General features: G+C 38.8%; 1 protein-coding gene across 1 annotated transcript in view; it reads right to left on the bottom strand.

Annotated features, from left to right (window-relative positions):
* The window catches only part of LOC134814474 (uncharacterized), a 96,233-nt gene that overhangs the window by 21,004 nt on the left and 56,254 nt on the right, over positions 1-18,975 (bottom strand). The window lies entirely within an intron of this gene.

Consider the following 18,975-nt stretch of genomic DNA (forward strand, 5'->3'; position numbering starts at 1 on the left):
TACCCGCTGTGGCACTAAGTTGGTTAACTTAATCTTATTTTAGCAGTACATGGTAAATATATTCTTATCATTATTTATTAGACACCTCTTATCACGTAATTAAACCTTCGTCCCTTACCCAATTAGCAATATATTATCAAAGCTTAATTAGTTTATAATGCATGATAACGTATTTTTTTAAATATACTAGCAGGAACCCGTCTAACCCTATAGTGGTGTCAAGACTCAAGAGACTATAATAATTATTATCTATTTAATTCTCGGTTTTTGACACCACTTGGGGGTCCACATTTTGGGCATTAAAATTCTTATTCTTTCTCTGAACATGCTGAACGCCTAATTTTTTTAGGACGGTAGAGTATTAAATGTTGCATAGGAATACAAGGAATACAAGGAATACAAGGAATACAAATTTAAAATCTTTAGTTACAATAGTAACTGTTAAGATAATAACAATATCATATGATTTAAATTTATTATATTATATAACTTTAACTAAAGTGAAAAATAAAGATTTTGACAATAAATATTTTGTTTACAGTCGCCTTGGTAATGCTGTAATGCTTGAGCCAGGTCACTCTGCACTCATTGTTGCGCGAAAAGAAACAGCGCTGGTACAGTGATGTTTAATGTTCATGTACTGGCCAGAGAGTCAACGAATTTCTTGCGGTTGTTAAAACACGTAGTGGCAAATCTAGCAACGACTCTCGTGATGGACTTGACTTTCGTTCGTGATTAATTCAATGATTTCACTGTTGTTGCTGATGAGTTTGAGAACGTATATGATCTGAAAATATGAGGCAAAACAGATTAAAAATGACAAAGTTATCAAGCATTTTCTGTATCTCGTTAACAAAATTGACTGGGTGATTATGTGACACCGTGACACGACACCTTAATTGGGCACCCTTAAAAATTCCCATAATGTTTAACGGAGTGGTTAACGCGAACGGGTTCACCTAATCACGTGGTTAGGTAAACCGATCACCTGATCACACGTAATGAATAAACTCGTTATGCTTCATATCTCGGTCATCTGAGAAGCTACAGTTCTAATTTTTAAAGGACAAACGTAATTCGAATGGCCAAACACAATTCAATAAAATTTAGTTCGATCCGACTATCCAAACTATCAAATAAATGCAAAAATGAACCTTCATTTGAAAAAAATGATCTTGAATATTTTTCGATTTGACAAATTCCTCGAACCAGTGGTGGTAGTAAGTCATACCAGAAAGAATTATTTCAATTGGGCAATCAGTGACTGAGCTATTAAGGCCAACGTATGCCCACTGACTTTTGGCCCACCCTGTATATAATATATCGTCTCGCTTTCTATATAGTAAGATACTTTATATTTCTTTTCGAACTTATACATAATAATAATACTGAAACATTATTCTTCCAAACAAACAAATTGCCAACAGTCAGTACCAAATTTAAAATCTCTGGGACCAATTAATGAACATGGTTACTCTTCATCAATAACAAAGTTTCAAGTTCATGGAAGACAAAAGAAACAAATAATCGCATAATCCGTACAGACTCAACTCTGCACCCGTGTCAATATGTTCATTATATGCAAGCCTCTTGATTTATAATCACCGAGTCTAGTAATTGTTTAAGAGAGTTCTCTGGCAGTTACGAAACTCGAGAGACTGTGGGATACTGAAGGGAAAGGAAGCAGTTCTAACGAGCTCTTCTCAAACACAAGGATATAACTTGTGAACTCGGCTAGTATATATGAAACATTTGTCATGGAGTTGTAGAGGGAGTTATGTGCCTCGCCGGGCTAAAGTAGTGGATGACCTTGATGTACGGCAAGTTAAACAAGGATCTGAAACTACTAGGTTCCGTACAGACTCAACTCTGCACCCGTGTCAATATGTTCATTATATGCAAGCCTCTTGATTTATAACTCCCCATATTCCATCAGTTTCTACAGCACAACCAAAACCTATCTTCTGAGGATTATCTCCCAAAGATTTCTTGGTGTTGAACAGCCTATTAATCATATTGTAGCATTTAGTTTAGAAAAAAGGGTGATATTCAGTATCCTAGTGGTCAAAACGTCCATGTAAATTTTCCGAGGGGAAACGTATCAATGCAAGGGGATTTGGACAACATGTGAAAGAAATTGCAAGTGAAGTAAAGCAAAGTAAAAATTGTGACATCACATCATTACACATGATGTTGATATTCAGTTACTTATTTATATCATTATGGAACATACTCATGGGAATATGGAAAATTGGGAGTTAGATCACTATATTCGCACTTGTTTCTTTTTTGATAAAGATGTAACGAGGTTAAATTTTAATGATTTTTATTTTTATTTTCAGAACATTCTTGCATTGCACATTATTTTTTAATTTCTTTATTCTTTCTTTTCTTTAACACCTCACAGCAAGTAGACCAAAGTGGCTTTTGCATTGTGAAAGGTGTATCAACTACCCGCCAAAGCAGTGGGTTGGGAGTCCCCCTTTTTTTTTTTTTTTTTTTTTTTTTAAATTTTTTATATATCCTGTCATCACTCCTGGAGTAATGGATATTATATGTTTATTTCAATAAATATAATAATCAATAAATTACAATAGAAACTTGTCTTCTTTTCAGCTCACTCTTCTGAAACCTCTTCCTCTACATTCTCAGCCTCATCATCAACTTCATTATCTTCATCATCAACATCATCACCCCTGTCTTCATCGTTGGTGGTGTGTGCAAGATTTAGGTCCAGTTCGTCAACAGGTATTGCTTTCTCATAATACCGTCCTCTGTGTCCTCTCACTGCAATCAATACTGTCTTAAGTAGCTCAAACCTCAAACGACGTCTTAGATTTGCCATAATGAGGCTTTTGTCCTGGCTGGTCTTGGCTGCCAGAAGTGTTGCTACTCGTTTAAGGAACATGGTAGCCTGTGGGCCCATACCTCCGGTGGTCGAGAATACGAGGCCATTGCAGGTTCCTTTTTCAATTTGTACACAGCGATCTCCATATTTCCTTTCTTTCTCTCTCTCATGCTTGCTGTACATCTTTGCTGGGGTGTTGTGGTTAGCGTTGGATTTGGCTCCGGGGTGTAAAACCCTGATATCAAAAAATGCCATCTCCATTGGTGACCACAAACCTCTAGCTGCTATGTCGAGCCTTGCCCCATCATCCAGAATGGTACCAGGGCGAAGGCTTTCTCCAGTGCATGGCTGGAGTGTGGGCTCTACAACAACCTCATTACAGATTTTTTCAAGAATGCTTGCAACAGTGTCTCTCAGTCGGTTGTGTCTGCTGTTGACAAAGCCTCCTTTCTTGCAAATAAGAATGTGGTTGTAGGTGTTATCTTTGCCACAAATGCATTTCTTGGCTATGTTGGCAATGGGTAGTGCATATCTCAATGCTATCGCGTCTTTGAACCCTCGCTTGTTCAAGACAAAGCCGTACTTCTCATAGGGAAGTCCGGTCAGCCAGCTTGATGCACCTTTTTCACATGCATGTGGGATCTTCTTGCTGATCGAAGGTGGAAGATCGTTCATCAGCTGGTTTTTCAGTGACTCATACCTCTTGGCATTAGAGGAAAACAAATTTTTTTTTTTAGGAAAACAAATTTAAATTTTGGTATTTATTAATAACAATCAAAACATATCATATCATAAAAATAAAGCCGCGCGTTGGTTGACTGCCTCAGTAAGGTGAATAATATAAGCTCGATGGTGCCCTGCGCATTTATAGAACCTCATGCGGCGATCACATGATCATGAGGACCTGTGAGCGCCAAATTTAATTTAAAGTTTTTAGAAATCATACATCACTACGAGTTACTCATGCTTTTTTAATTTTTATAGGAGTGTAGATTGTCAGGTATTTCATTCATTCATACTTAGTCGGTTTAAAGCTGTTATATTTATGTTTAGAACTCACTATTGTTTAAACTATGAAAGCAGAACGGAGGTAATGGACAATGTACCGACGACAATACCAAGGACCCGAGTGCCACAGGCTAATGGCAGACTTGACTGCTTTCCCAGCCTCTCTGTTGGTATTGAGAGTGGTGTGTTGCTTCAGGATGTGGTCTGTAAGCTGCTGGTTAGCCATGAGTGAGTTCTTGTACTCATTATCAGCAATTTCTACTGGATTGATGATAGCTAGTCCACCTAACTTGGCTGGGAGGGAGAACAGGCTGCGCTCAAAGTTGGACCTAATTGTGTGTCCTGTCATGTTGGGAATGAGAAAATTCCTGATCTTGTCCTCAATCGGCTGCAAGTTCACTGCTATGTCAGGGGTGGTCCTCATCAGGAAAGACCATCTGCGGGAGGAGCCGTAAACAAAAGCGGCGTAAGCAAGGTGTGGCTCATGCTGTGCAATTGATGCCAATCCCTCGATCTCTTCTATCCATTCAGCACATTTGGCTTGGATAAACTTATTCTTTCCAGACTCTGTACCAATAAAGGAACCCAGGTAACGACAACCTTCGGTGGTGATGTTAAGGTCGGGGAAGAGAGACTTGGCTTCCTCTTGATACTCCTCTTTAACTATAAGCCAGGTCTTGGAAGGTTTGGGAAAATAGCCATAAACGGGGCCAGATGCCTGTAGGGTATCCCACCAAATCTTCAGGGCTTTAAGCCTTCCTGCTGCTCCAGAATCATCTGCAAACCATATGTGTTTAGCAGCTTTGTTGGAGGGCTTATTTACCTCCGGAGTCCTTTATAGTAGAGGCTCTTACGGGCTTTGTCTGCTAGATACACTAAAATCACCAGACCCATCTTATAAGACGTATTTTTGACCGTAGAATCGATTAAAAGTGGTTAGAAGTGTTTAAAATGATGGTTACCCTGGTTTTATTTTGAAAAACCGATTTTTGGCCCCAAAATGCCATTTTTTGAGTGAGGTTTTTAGAAATTTTATTTCGACAGTTAACTTCAAGTGAAAAAAGCTAGATATTTTTGGGTTTTCTTGTTCATTTTTATTTGCCGCACTAGTTAATACCAATATAATAGGCATACACAAGAGATTAACTGGTCAAAATAAAAAAAAACCTCCCAAAAAAAAATGTTTTTTTGCGCGCCCATTTTATTTCCGGCTCTTTAACCCACCCACAATGAAATCTTTTTTTTGCCCGACAAAGTGTTTTATACTGTTTCAATTAATACTATTTGAAGTTTTTCCAAGCGTAAAAAAATAAGTTTTTGAAAGCGGAAGAAAAATTATATTTTCGGTTTGGCTGAGCACTTTGAAATTTTTTATAATAAATCGATCGCTATACCGTAAGATTGTTAGTAACCCGTTACCTGAAACCTCATTAAGTTGTTTGTAACCGGTAGAGTTTGTCCTATTCTGAAGTTCATGCCTTAATTTCATATAATATTGTTTAAAAACAGCACAGTAAAGTGATTTATAATTCTAGAGCTTCGTCACTGGCCATTTCTATATACTTCAATGTTATATTGTTGAGAATACTTTACTATACTTTGCTGATTTAACCTTTTGTAATACAATTTCACCAGTTAGTATTGCATTGCATATATACTATTTGGATTAATAATTCATATGCGCTTGTGGGTATGAATTAACTTTTGGGTTCACAATCAAACAATAAAATTCTACTGTTTGGTACCCTTACAAGATTAATTTATAAACTTTTTACAGGAATGCCGACTTAAACCCCCTCATCCATCACCATTTCCGTGTTTACTGTTGGATGTGAGGAACCCAAACCACAACCTGAAGTATTGTAAAGGTACCCTTTCAGTACATAAATAGAGCAATTTAAATAATATAGATTAGATACTGCTATCTTCTCAATGCAATTGTGGAATACATGTCAGGAACAACCTGACTTAAACCCCCGCAACCTCACTCATTCTGTTTGCCTTTGTATATGAGGAAAACACACCACAAATGGAGAAATGTAAGGCACTCTTCAGTACACACAAAATAAGCACAGCAAATAATATAGATTAGTTGCTGCCTACTTCTTAACATGAATTTTATTTTATTTATAAATATATTAAGTAAATGTCAGGAATGCCTGACTTAAACCCCCTCCTCCATCACTAAATTTCGAATAAATGATAGATGCTGCATTGAATACATGAAGAATTATCAATCGTTTTGAGCAATCATTCCCTTAAGCTCCCCCAATTCTTGATTGTTTCAAAAATTAGTTCAAAACACAATATGTATTGTTTAGTTACATCTTTGCTTGTTATTTAAGCCATTTCATCTCAAGTAGATTCAAATAAGTTTCTGCAATTCTGATATTATGCGGAACAAACTTGACAATCACCATTAGAAAGAAGGTGACATGTTTATGGACCCAGAACTAGCTAGACAGCTAGACTCGGTGTAAATGGCAATCACTTCCATGATTTCTCTGATGAAAGAAGCTTTGTGTGGTTGTTAAAAGACTCGATCCGCCAAGCGCATGCAGAATAAATAAGACGAATTAGATCCGACATTATTTGGATAACAATGAAAACTCAAATGTATGATTTTAGGCTAAATTACCATAATTATTATAATTTATAAATACAAGGCTGACAAATGTTTCATTCACAAAATGTATCTGAAATAATGTAATTTAACTGAATCTTAAGCTGTCAAAAGCTTTGTTAGATGATGTTTTCGATGCTGTATAAGTTGAAAAACCTTTGATGATGAGAGTACATTGAACAAACCACACTAACAATACAACATTCCAGCTTGAAACGAAATGATGGAGTTTGAACGACGCCTGTTTATCGAAACCTCCATCATACAACCCTTTTCAAACTATGGCAAGGTTAATAATGAAATGAAATGAAATACTACTACTACTTTGTCGGAACTAAGTTCCGATCTACGCCAGAATAACCCCCTCCATATATCCCTGTCCCGCTTCAGAGATCAACAGTTTCCCTTTTGATTTTGTCCCAATTTCCTTCAGTAACATAGACAAGTAGGCTTTGGTCTTGTCCGGGCCACTTGCTGTGCTCTACAAGTGCATAGGTTTTCCATAAGACAAAATCACTGGCAAGTAGCTCAGATGTCTGATGCAGTGTCCCCGCCAAGAGTTAGTCTCCTCGCTCGTAACTTGTTTGACAGCCTTGGTAGCTACCATACAAAGTTTTATATTGCTGAACCTTGTCCTTCATGAGATACCCAGCACCATACCATAGCATCTTTGTGAGACGGCCGGCCCAATACAAATGATAATAAATTATTTTTTATCACCTTATATCAACAATCAAAATTAAAAACTATGGACTATATCACTCGATTAAGATATGACATATTCAGCAGCGCTACTCTAGTATTGGGTACATCCTTGTCCGTCGCTAACAAATATTACCACTTCTGATATAATAATGTTTTTTTGTGTCCTTCTTGGCTCAGCATGGCCTCCAGCTCAAATTCTATGGGTGGGTGCAGCTTGGCGCATGGTGGGGGGGGGGGGGGGGGGTATGAAGCCCCTGGGAAAATTTTGGAATTTTACTCTCCTAAACAGTATTTTAATATCTCCAAAACAGTCCTCAATTGATTAGCAGAATCAATTGACCCTTAGTTTTTTAAATACAAAATTTGACAATTTTGAGAGAACATTTTCAATCGATTGCTGGTGCAACACCCTTTGGGTGGGTGCGCACCCCACCCGAACCTACACTGGACCATGCTTGCTTTTGGCTATCTGTTTCATTTCCAAGACCAACCGCTGATGGATAACTCGATCTTTCAGGTGATCGATCTGGAGAGATGAAAACATTCTTATGAGTCATCACACAGTCTCAGCTTTTTGGCATTTACTAAGATCTGATGACGGTTAAAGTTTAGTATATCTAGCGAAACTTTGACTGGTCTAGTCTGTTGGCTGATTTTCTCCCATCCATATAGCTATTTTTCAAACTTGATTTTCTTCAATCTGCTAAAAATCACGGTAACTTTATTGCACAGTTCCTCTTCATCAGTCTCCTTCAAACCAAAGATGAGCACATTCCACAGCGATCCTCTTCCGATACACCATACTGTACAACCTTTTAAAATCTCTTCTGCAAGCACATGTGCATTTTTAGTCACAGCTTGACTGTATGACTTCATCTCAGCTTGGACAGTGTCTAGAACGGTCGGTCCTTGACGGTGGAGTGCAATGGAATCCAACTGCTTCGATTTAGTTTTCCCAGAAGTTCAGCCTGCAGCTTGATAAAGTACTTTGCGATCTGGATAATATCGCTGCATTCAAACTCTCCATATCTTTCTTGTTATCCGGAAACGGACTTACATGATTATCGTAGTCTGATACCAGAATACAAATTATAAATGTTTTACTGAAGACTGACTATTCACTGGCTTTTTTAACGTTACAACTGAAAACTCAGATTTATTGTCACTTTTCGTAGCTTCTCGCGAGTTTCTGTGATCCAACCGTTTTATAGACCTCATACTCTTCATGAAGTAGCTAGTAGAATAACTGAACATCTTTAAGAGTTTCCATTCCTCCCACGATTACTTGAACATGTATCAAGTAAAACACAGTACCAGCAAAATTGCAGTTGTATAATGTAGCGGATAAAAATAGAGATATGAGCGAGAATTATCAACACGTAAAAAAACTGTAAAACATGTATCATAATATTATTATGCTTTAACATCATCTGTTGTGATATACATGACAAAGGGTTTGGAAATGTAACAGAAACCTTACTATATTGCAATACCCAATATTATGTGAACGGACCCCTCTAACCCCCTTATCAAAGGCTCTATAAGTATTGAATAATGATACTGCAGATTTCAAAATGTACAAGGCATCATAACAAAGATTGCAATATGCCCGAAAGAAGGACAATTCCAATTTGGCTCTCTGGATTGTAATGGAAAGCTCTCAACCTCCAGAAAAGGACTGTTAAGGAACACTTAAATCCCGTCCGACAGGTAATTATTAAAATAATAACTAGTCTACACTTCATTATGTCAAATCACCTACCATAATGAAGAACTAAAATTGTTTGTGTACCGAAACCAATTTAATGTGACTCAATTTTTGGTGGAACATTAGAAATTTGGACGTTAATCTATCATGTCATCTTAAATCTCATATTAAATACTCAATTTCATTAAACAAGACAAAGTTAAACTTCTCTAGGCCCTCTGGTGGTGACGTAAAAGTCTTTCTCAGTACTTTCGCTCCGCTTTTGGCCAATTCCATGAGTTTCAATATTAATCAGTGTCGACCGGGGGGCAGGATTCTGACGCGGGGCCGGGGAGCCCCAATATAGAGCCGGGCCGTGGCTGACCACTTGAGAATTGGCCGGGGCCAGGGTTTACCCCCGGAGAATTTTGCCAATTTTTGCTGGGGGTTGTGATTTTGGCCAGGGGGCAACCGGGCGACCACTGCTTTTTATGTCGCGATTTTAAAACTTTTATTTCATAAGTTTTATGAAAAACATCAAAACTTTGCATGCTCTCATTTAAGTAAAGTCAGTCCATGCACTAAGCACAGTACACATAAATAACCTAATCCAGCCTAGGGAGATGGGTTTTGAAATCGCTTTGTGCTAGAGTGATTTATACTCAATAGCTATGTGAAAAGTGGCTCAAGGAGGTGAGACCGACGGTAAACAATTTTGATTGGAGAAGTTAAGATTAAGGTCTTAATAAAAAACTTCAGCCGGACCGTCCAAGCTGGCCTACAAAAAGCTGGCAGGATGTGCCGACCTAGTTGGGCACAGAGGCATGCTCATAGAACAGTAGTATGACGAAGGAGTTTGAATGGAGACCAAGTGAGTATTGACATGTCCAGCTGCCTTCATACCATCCGCAGAGGTACAACAATCAGTACACTAGAAGCTGCAGGATCTCCATAGATACGACCTGAGGCTTGTAACAATACCGTCATGGCTAACACCATCTACTAGTAGACAAGTGTGTTCAACTGACTCAGAGATGTTCCTTTCAACATAGGAGCCTCCCAGGAGAACCGCACAGCTGTAAATTGGTTTAACCACGCAATCTAGCTGGAGCTGTTGTGCACAGAAGAGCAGTCCTCCCTCAACCCCCAACCCTCCGATAGCTTGATAACCACATGCTCTAGAGGGCCCGCTATTCAGGACGAAGTAGAGGAATTGGTGAAGATCAGAGAGTACAGATATCGTTTCAGATCTTCCAAGAATAATTCTCAGTGAATGGAGTCTCTTGTGCAAAAAATTGACACAAAGACAAAGTTCTTACCAGATAGTAATTTACAAGAATGTTGGTGCATGTGACGAGTGGGATATGAACTAAGAGGAAAGGAGAGTGGAGAAACGAGACGCTTTCTTGGTACTAAGCTTGGATAAGCATGATGTTACTAATAGCATTAATAAAGCTAACAACCGCCTTCAGGGCATTTGACAAGCGTATGCGGGCTCAAGAGGAGTCAGAAACTGAAGAAGAGAAAGAATCATACTCTATAAAACGACTCACTAGTAGTAATCAGTACTTCCTGTACAACTACTGCTTCTGGGCCGTACCTCAGCATGTTCAGCGTCTGTAGATGTTTTGTTCAAGGAAGCACCTCAATCGCATCCTAACATCTATTGGCCTAGCTCAACATCTAACAAGGCCCTCTACGCTCGTACCCAGACCAGGCCCCCCGTTTCCGAGAGAGTGAAAAGGCACGTGGACAATGCTAGGTCATGTTTCTAACGCATGACAACGAAATTGCCTGCCTACCAGTCTCGTTATTTGCTTCACTAGGATGTCAACAGTTAAAACTAAAGGGACGAGTGGGTAGAACACAGGACTAAATTTGTATGATATTATTGTGAAAAAGGACTATTAAGAGACAAATTTATTTGAAAAATGAAGATGATTTTACCAACTTAGTGAACTTAGCAAGAGATAGAGTAGGATGGAGGGTTATTATTTACTTTGAGACATATTAACGAATGAGTCTTCGAAGCGTAAATAGGCAGCACTTTGCTGAGCCTCTTTAGGTGCCTCTTTGTGTTATAGATGTTATTTATAAATTTAAAGAATATCAATCTTTAACCACCATACATAAGACTTTGCCGTAGGGTAATACAAAAATGTGACCATTCATATCAATTTCAGAGTGTGTATCTGTTACCCGATAAAATAAAGGATTTTAAATGACACAGTTTCTTCCGCTCTGAAAGGAACGAATTAACAAAACAAGGTCTAGAGAATTCCTCGCCCTGCTGCAGAAGATCAATCCTGGGTTGTGCTCACCACCTGGGTTGTGCTCACCACCTGGGTTGTGCTCACCAATACAAAGCAAACCTCTTTTTTTGTGTATTCAGTTTTTAACGGCCAGGTAGCGCAGTTGGATAGAACGCCTGGCTTACAATCGTAAGGTTGCGAGTTCGAACCCACTGACTGCCTGGTCGTGGGGTGAGCGTCGTCGCCGTACACAAAGGATCATGAGTGGTCTATGGCAGCCCCCCGGTCTACTCAAGCAGACATACTCGAGAAATGGGTGTGAGGGTTTAAATGAGAGCTGCACATTGCCGCAAGTCTCGACGAAGAAAGTATGGTACACACTACCTAAACCGTCACTGGCCAAAAAGATCCTTCGGCTTCCTGTAATTGGCTGGTTGCACTTGTGTAACTTGTGGCTGCTGGAAAACACCGAAGTAAAATAAGTGTCTAGATAAAAAAGAGTCTTAAACTAAGTAAAAGACCAACTATAACAGGTATGAGTGGTTTTCCTCCTGTTTTACTAACATTTAAAAAACATCAGGAGGTGACCGGGATTCCCTGTCGGATTGCAAATTTTGACTATCCCGGTCCGGTCCCGGTCAATGCAGATTTATTTAATTTTAGATCCCGGTCCCAGGCCCCTGTCCCCGGTTAATACGGGATTCTTGGAACCCGGTCCGGTCCTGTCCCGTCAATCACTCAAAATTTGCCGGGATTTTGACCGGATCTTTTACATAATTTCATTCACAGTGATTTTTTTAAGTTTTTTCCTTTCATTCATTGTGAATTTTTCAATCTTTAAAAGTTTAAACATCCTCTGAGCCAAATACAACAATGGTTTTTAAAATTGCCTTAACAAGTATTGAGTAATAAAATATGATCAGAATTAACCAGTAATCGACCGGAATTACCGTACCCGGAATCCCGGTACCTGGATTGGCAATTTTGAGCTATCCTCCCGGTCCCGGTCAAGTCACATTTTCATCCCCGGTCCCGGACCCGTCCCGGTAAATTGAATAATCACAATTTTGGCTATCCCGGTCCCGCTTCCCGGTCCCGTCAAGTCACATTTTTGAATCCACGGTCCCGTCAGAGAGGCTGAAATCATGTCCCGGTCACCTCCTGAAAAACATTATTTTCAAAGTAAATAGCCAGCGATCAGTAGTAATTTTTCATCCATTTCTATCGGATTTGCAAACTTTAAAATGATATAACACTTGTACGATCTCCAAACTTATGTGAATGAATACTGTTGAAATAAATGTGGGAAGTAATAAATATTTGGCAGGTGTACAGTGCAGTTTTCTGAAATTGACGATATGATGAGATGAAGATTGAAGAAGCAATTGCCATCCAAGTGGAAAAAGTCCCGCCACATGTCACCCTCCTCGAATAGAACTAAGAAATGAGGAGACTTCTTCATTTAGTTCCAAATCAAGTGGACCACAGTGAAAGCAGGATTAATGAACAATAGTGTGACATTGGGTTCTCAACCATGGAAATTTAGAAGTTGTCCCTACATGCTGTTTCTTTCTGGCTCCATGTGGCTAGGTTAGTGGGTCTGAGGTATCCGAAAAAAAAAAAAAAATCCAGATTTGAATACCCAAATTTTCTGGGTGCCAGGCTGAGGTTATTAAAGCGGCGAAAATGACGCGATTTTGGACTAATTAAGAGCTTTTGTTGCCCATTTTCATGAATAACAGAATCAGGAAAGCTGCTCAGATGATTGAAAGGTTGATACCATTGTGGATACACCCAACACACATAAATAGTCGTGATATATGTGATTTTAATGAGAAAAATATGATCTCAGGCCCCATTTTATACCAAAAATATGCCAAAACCACTCGCACTTTGGTCAAAGCTTCCTCATTTTTAGACACATTTAAGGATTATTAGGTATCAACTTATGGTTTGGGATCTGATAGGATGATGTCTTGCATTCATTTTAAGCCATCAATGAGCATGGCAGGTGTGTAAGAAAGTAACTATTATCCAACTCCGTGGCCGTCCATTATATAGTCTGGGCCCATGCGCTCGCGCGCGCGGCGCTTTTACAAACAAGAATTATCTCCCTCAGTATCTAACGAAAACTTTAAAGACAATGATTTGAATGCATCCTACTCACACATAGTGCTACAGGATGGTGGAAAGCATTTCACATAAAAAAACGTTAAATGTGGAAGATAATGAGCACATTATCTGTTGTGCGCGCGCTGCAAGCCGCGCGCGCGCATTATACAAAACTTGGAAATATCCTCAGTCCTTTTCACCTATCCTGAGATTTTGTTTCAAACTTAATTGACTCTGAACGAACTTGCCAAAGGAAACAGAAGAGTAACTCAGAAAGACCACAACTGTAAGTATTGATGAGATATTGAGGTTAAACCCAAATAATTACGAATGATGTCACACCAGAAAACCTCTATTTTTGGTATATTTAACCTCATATCTTGAACGCGCAGTACTGGATAGAGCTAAACTTGGTCATTTTTTGTAGCCCTGAAATCCTCGATCATATGTAACAGGAAAAAAACTGTTTAGATGTTCTATCTTAATTATTAAGTAGGCCCTTAGTTCTGAAAAGTGAGAATGTCATTAATACTGCTTTCACTGACAGTATGTGATGTTGTTTGAAATGGACAGAGACTTGGTGTTTTCATATTGCCAGGTTGAACAGGTTTTGTGTGAAACTTTTGCTCGCATATATAATTATAATACATATTTATCTCGGATATAAATTTAAGAGATATGAAGGTATTCTTCTTAAAAAACAATACGAATTTTTTCCCTAGACGTTAGAAACGAAAAAGGATAGTCTGATACACGGAAAAGATTACCTGCTTGCACTGCCACTCATACTACTTTAGAGAGTTCTCACAAGAACAGAGTGAAGACTTCCACCCAACTTACAACTTAAGCAGTCAAAAACAGGATTCCAAAAGCATCGTCTCCTCAATCTAAAGCACCAACGTGTAGCCAGTACCCCTCTCCTCCAGATGCAGGCTCCCCTACTACCTGAAAACCTACCCCTCCTTTACCACATGATACAGGTGCCAGTAACAGACAAACCAGGCCAGAAGTCATTACTGAACTACTGAATCTGAGAAAATTATTGCCTTACATCAGTCCATGTCTTTCAAAACAAGATGAACGGTCACTCCGTCACATCAATTAGCACCCCCTACCACGTACATGGGTTCTAAACTTCAGAAAATGAGCCACCAAATTCCTGAGAACTCAAACCATTAATTTGTGAAATGAACAAGTACAAACTGACTTTTTTAACAAGAGCTAACCGGATCACAGACCCACCTGACGGCCCCGGTTATCAAATCATGCTCATCAACAAGTCTGCTGGCTCGATAGTCACCTGCCTAACCATTCAACCGTGAAGTGACCAACCAACCAGAATCATCAATACTTACATTGTCTCTTCTCGCCAGATCTGCAAAATCAAAGTTAACTGAATGTGACTCTAGAACAGAATCCTCACTTGAATGCATGATCGCTCCCTGAACAATAATATCCGTAGATCACAAGAAGTTTACAGCCTATGATTTGAGCGTGCTCAATATCAGATGTATTAGGTACTCTCTGAACCATTCGTGCTGTTAGCTGGACCAATAAAAATGCACAATGCTTACATGTGATTCAAAACACGGCTTCTTGCGTTTTGAGGTCTGCACAAGAGGGTAACCTTGGCTAACTCAGCCAGGTCCAATAGTTCCTGGGCTCCCAGAAATGAAGATATCAACCCTGTTGTACGCATGGGTTTCGCCATGTGGTGCTTCCACTGTGGATCAATGACTGAGACGCCGGATATAGTTTGTGAGAATGATGTTTGCGGATTGTTATAATAAACACAAGCTGAAAATTAAACAAATTAAGAATCTTACCCCAGCACGAGAGCTGATTTTTAGTATGTAAACTGCTGCACTAAGGAACTTAGAGCTAATGTAAAAAGTTAATGTATTTAATAGACTTAATCATTCGACCTGCTCCCTACATGTAAGGATGTCGTATGTGGTATACGGTATCGAAACAGTATGCCCAGCAACTAGGTACTTGCGGACGAACTGTCGAAACAATTCGACAGACATGGTCGACTTGATACACTTCATCTTAACAAGTTAGGGGCAAGAGTCCCTTGCTGGACACATTAAACCAATCTGTATTAGTATAGGTTAAATGTCGGAAGAGACAGAAGAAAACACATCGCAAAGTCAATGGACGTCTAAACAGCAACGTGGCTAGGGCCCCGCCTGACTGCAGCGGAGGGGACTCGGAACGTGTTTAACAGGTATGGTTAATCGGTTCAGAAAAGAAATTTGTAGTCACTGACTGAAGAATAATGGATTAGTGCTTCCCCACTTTGAATGTTTTTAACTGCAATAGTATTCTCCAACATCCAAATGTATTAATCCTTCCAAAGCGCAAGATTATCAATGACAACTTTTACAGCAAACGAGTGTAAACATTTCATATCTAAAAAATATAATCCTTTTCAAGTATGACCGATCCTAAGTAAATGACTGGACCCCTGTATCCAAATGAAGTCCGATGCTTTGGAAAACTGTAGATATTCTAAACAATGTAATGACTTTAACACACATATCAAACCGTGTTTTGCAAGCAACTGCTTCCACGATTTATCCAAACATATATGAAATAAAACAAATTTTGATGCCTTTAGCATGGAACTAAACCGATTAGCCGAAAAATTAAAATTATGGACTTGCTGAAACCAAATATTGGAATAGAGGAAAGCACTGTCTACCATCTAGAAGGGTAACAATGTTTCTATCAGGACAAACATATCAACAAAGCAAAGGGAAGTGGAGTAGCATTGTACTTAAAGGACAACTTAACGAGTTGTTAAGACAGAAGAATTAAAGCATGGTAACCAAAATCTTGAAACCCTATTTAATTACTAATCAACATGATGAACCAGTGACATGTGGAGTACTGTACCGTCCTCACTAGAGGGGACCCTCAAAGAGCCACTAAATGAACTTTAGAAAAATTATTGAAACATGCCCAAAAAAGAATGTTTACAAACTAGGAGACTATTAACATAATCTCCATGATTAAAACAGTAAACTTGATCAAGACTTTGAAACCTAATTCAAGTCTAGCTTATCACCACTTATTTTTCACTTCCAGCATCATAAACCAGGTTGTAACGGAATCATGCATTGACAACTACTCCACAACCAACATAGAGAACTCTATCAGCTCTGGAACAATTAGTAACCTGCATCAGTCACACACCATGCTGTATTTAAATATACACTCACCCCTATCATTACTGAGGTCCAAGAACACAACTATATCCAGTACTATGACTAAACTTTGTCAAAAAATGTGGACAAATTTGTGAAGTACTAGACAATGAATTAACGTAGTGATTCCACCAACGACTTCATAATTTTTTCACTGTATTTAATCATCAGACTAGACAGTGTCATGTAAACTAACCAGCCTAAGTGTACAAAACGTCCTGCTAAGGAATAAATCCATGGATTACATCAGGCCTGATTGCCCTCTATAAAAAGAAAACATGAGCTTTAGGAACGCTGTATAAAAAGGCAGTTGAAGAGAAATGCCTTCAACGCCTCTTCAAACCAACCATGCAGACTGACTTACCCTTGTTTAATTTACAAAAAACGTAACACGTCAAGAAGAAATTAAGGCACACCGAGGAAGTTTAATAACCCACCTTATAATTCTGCAAAACGTAAGAATCATGTGTTAGATTACAGGAAAGGCGCTGGAGATATTAAAGAAAACTTGCAGATAATAGAATGAACTGGCGTGGAAGAAGAGACCGTGAGATTAAACCTAACTTAGTGATAAATAACGATCGTGTGTGATTAATCGCGATTAATTAGCAAAATGAGTTTCATAAAATACTTTGCCTCATTAGCAGCTAACTAGAACGAAGCATACTCTGTGACTTCTTAAGAATAAATTCCTTCCGTCATTTCCTGATTACCTGCCCACAGCAAGTTTACGTCCAGTATTTTTCTTTGTGATGTGACTGTATTGAGAATAAAGAGATCATAAACGAACTAAAAAACGAAATCTAGAGGACCATACCTATTCATTGTATAACATCCGAGAAGCCAAAGACACACGTTGGATAAGTCAGGAAAGAAGTCAATAGATATACAAAGAACCCCCACGGGCTAACAGAGACACATAAATAAAACATACTCCTAAAATATAAGGAGTTAAAACTCACATTCAAAAAACGATACAACATATAAAATATAATAGGAGAAAAACAAGTTTCACAATCTCCCTAAAAAACTATCTCTCCAAATATTAAAAATGTTTAAATATTAAAAATCCCTAAAATAACGTACCCAAGTACACACTGGGCCTACCTTTAAAAAAACACAAGATTCTGCTGCCCGTGGTCAATTCAATCAAACAATAGAATTATATCCAAATATTCATTCTCAGTCATTTCACACTTTTTATTTTAAAAGTTCAGTTCTCACTTTCATTAATACATTACAGTTAATAGTTCAATTCCTACGTTCATTACACATTACATCAATTACTGAGGCTTACAATAGAGGTACAGTTCTCAGTTCACTAGGAAAGTGTCCCCCTTTTCTAAACACCATACACGCAACAAAGACGAAGAAGCACCAGCCTTTGTCAAACAGTCTGCAAGCAGGAGATTTGATGGAACCCCCACACATAAAGTACTTCTTTTCTGTTGAAAAACGTTGACTTAGACAAGGGCCATGGGAATCCTCAACCCTTTGTATTCAAAGGGTGAATGTTTTGTTTTCACAGCATCAAAGAAGACTCTGCAATCTTTATACAGACTATAGAAACATCTATTTTCACAAATTTTTCATACCACTGGGCGCTTAATCATCACGCAAGACTCCAGGCCGTCAACATACGCCCAACGTTTCAGCAGCTAAAGTGCTCTTACAATCCTTTCTTTATCTTACTACTCTGCCATGTAAGTGGACAGCACTGACCAGATCGGTCCACCATCAATACAAGATGCCACCTTGTGAGGATCCATCAGCCAGGTACCAAAGGAAGCCATCACTGAATACAACCAATGTTGTGTGTTGAAGGTCCAAGTGAAGGAAACTCTGATTGAACAGTGTGTTTATCTGCATAAGACACAATTGTCCTTGTTCACCAGTTTTCAGATCTTGATCGTTCCGAAGCATAGGAGTTTGGATGCAATGCATGGTGCCATAATCGCAATATCTGGTCGTGACTGGTTGCTGCCCAAGCACTGTCCGGCTACTGGATCGCAAACTGACTACTTTCTGCCTCATTGATTGGACATGCAAATCAGTTTATAACTTTGTCTGGTCGATTTTGATTCTGCTCACTTGATTTACATAACCCAGCTGTGATATTTTGATTGCCCTGTAAATTTTGACTGAGACGAGCCCATGTACGTCAAGGATGTATCGACTTCCATACTGAGCCATTTATTTCATTTAAAGCCCAAGACCTCTTGATGAATATTTCCAGTCCTCCAAACATAAATCATCAACATGGATCACTATGATCCCACACGCTATCATTTCTCTTTAAAAAGAAAAATGATTCATCGTACACTTACACAGTTACACCAAGCTATACTAGGGTATCTCTTAGTTCGACATAACCACATCTGGACCATCGACAGCCATAGATGCATTTGAGGAGTTTCCAGCACAATTTTTCCAGATACCCTTAGCATCATTGGTGGTTTAATGTAAATCTGTTTCTTGAGAAATCTTTTCCCTGTAGAAAAGCGCCTGTACATCAATGTGTCAGCAGT

This window comes from Bolinopsis microptera, chromosome 4 (genome assembly GCF_026151205.1).
Source record: "Bolinopsis microptera isolate Bmic1 chromosome 4, MBARI_Bmic_1.0, whole genome shotgun sequence".
Taxonomy (NCBI): domain Eukaryota; kingdom Metazoa; phylum Ctenophora; class Tentaculata; order Lobata; family Bolinopsidae; genus Bolinopsis; species Bolinopsis microptera.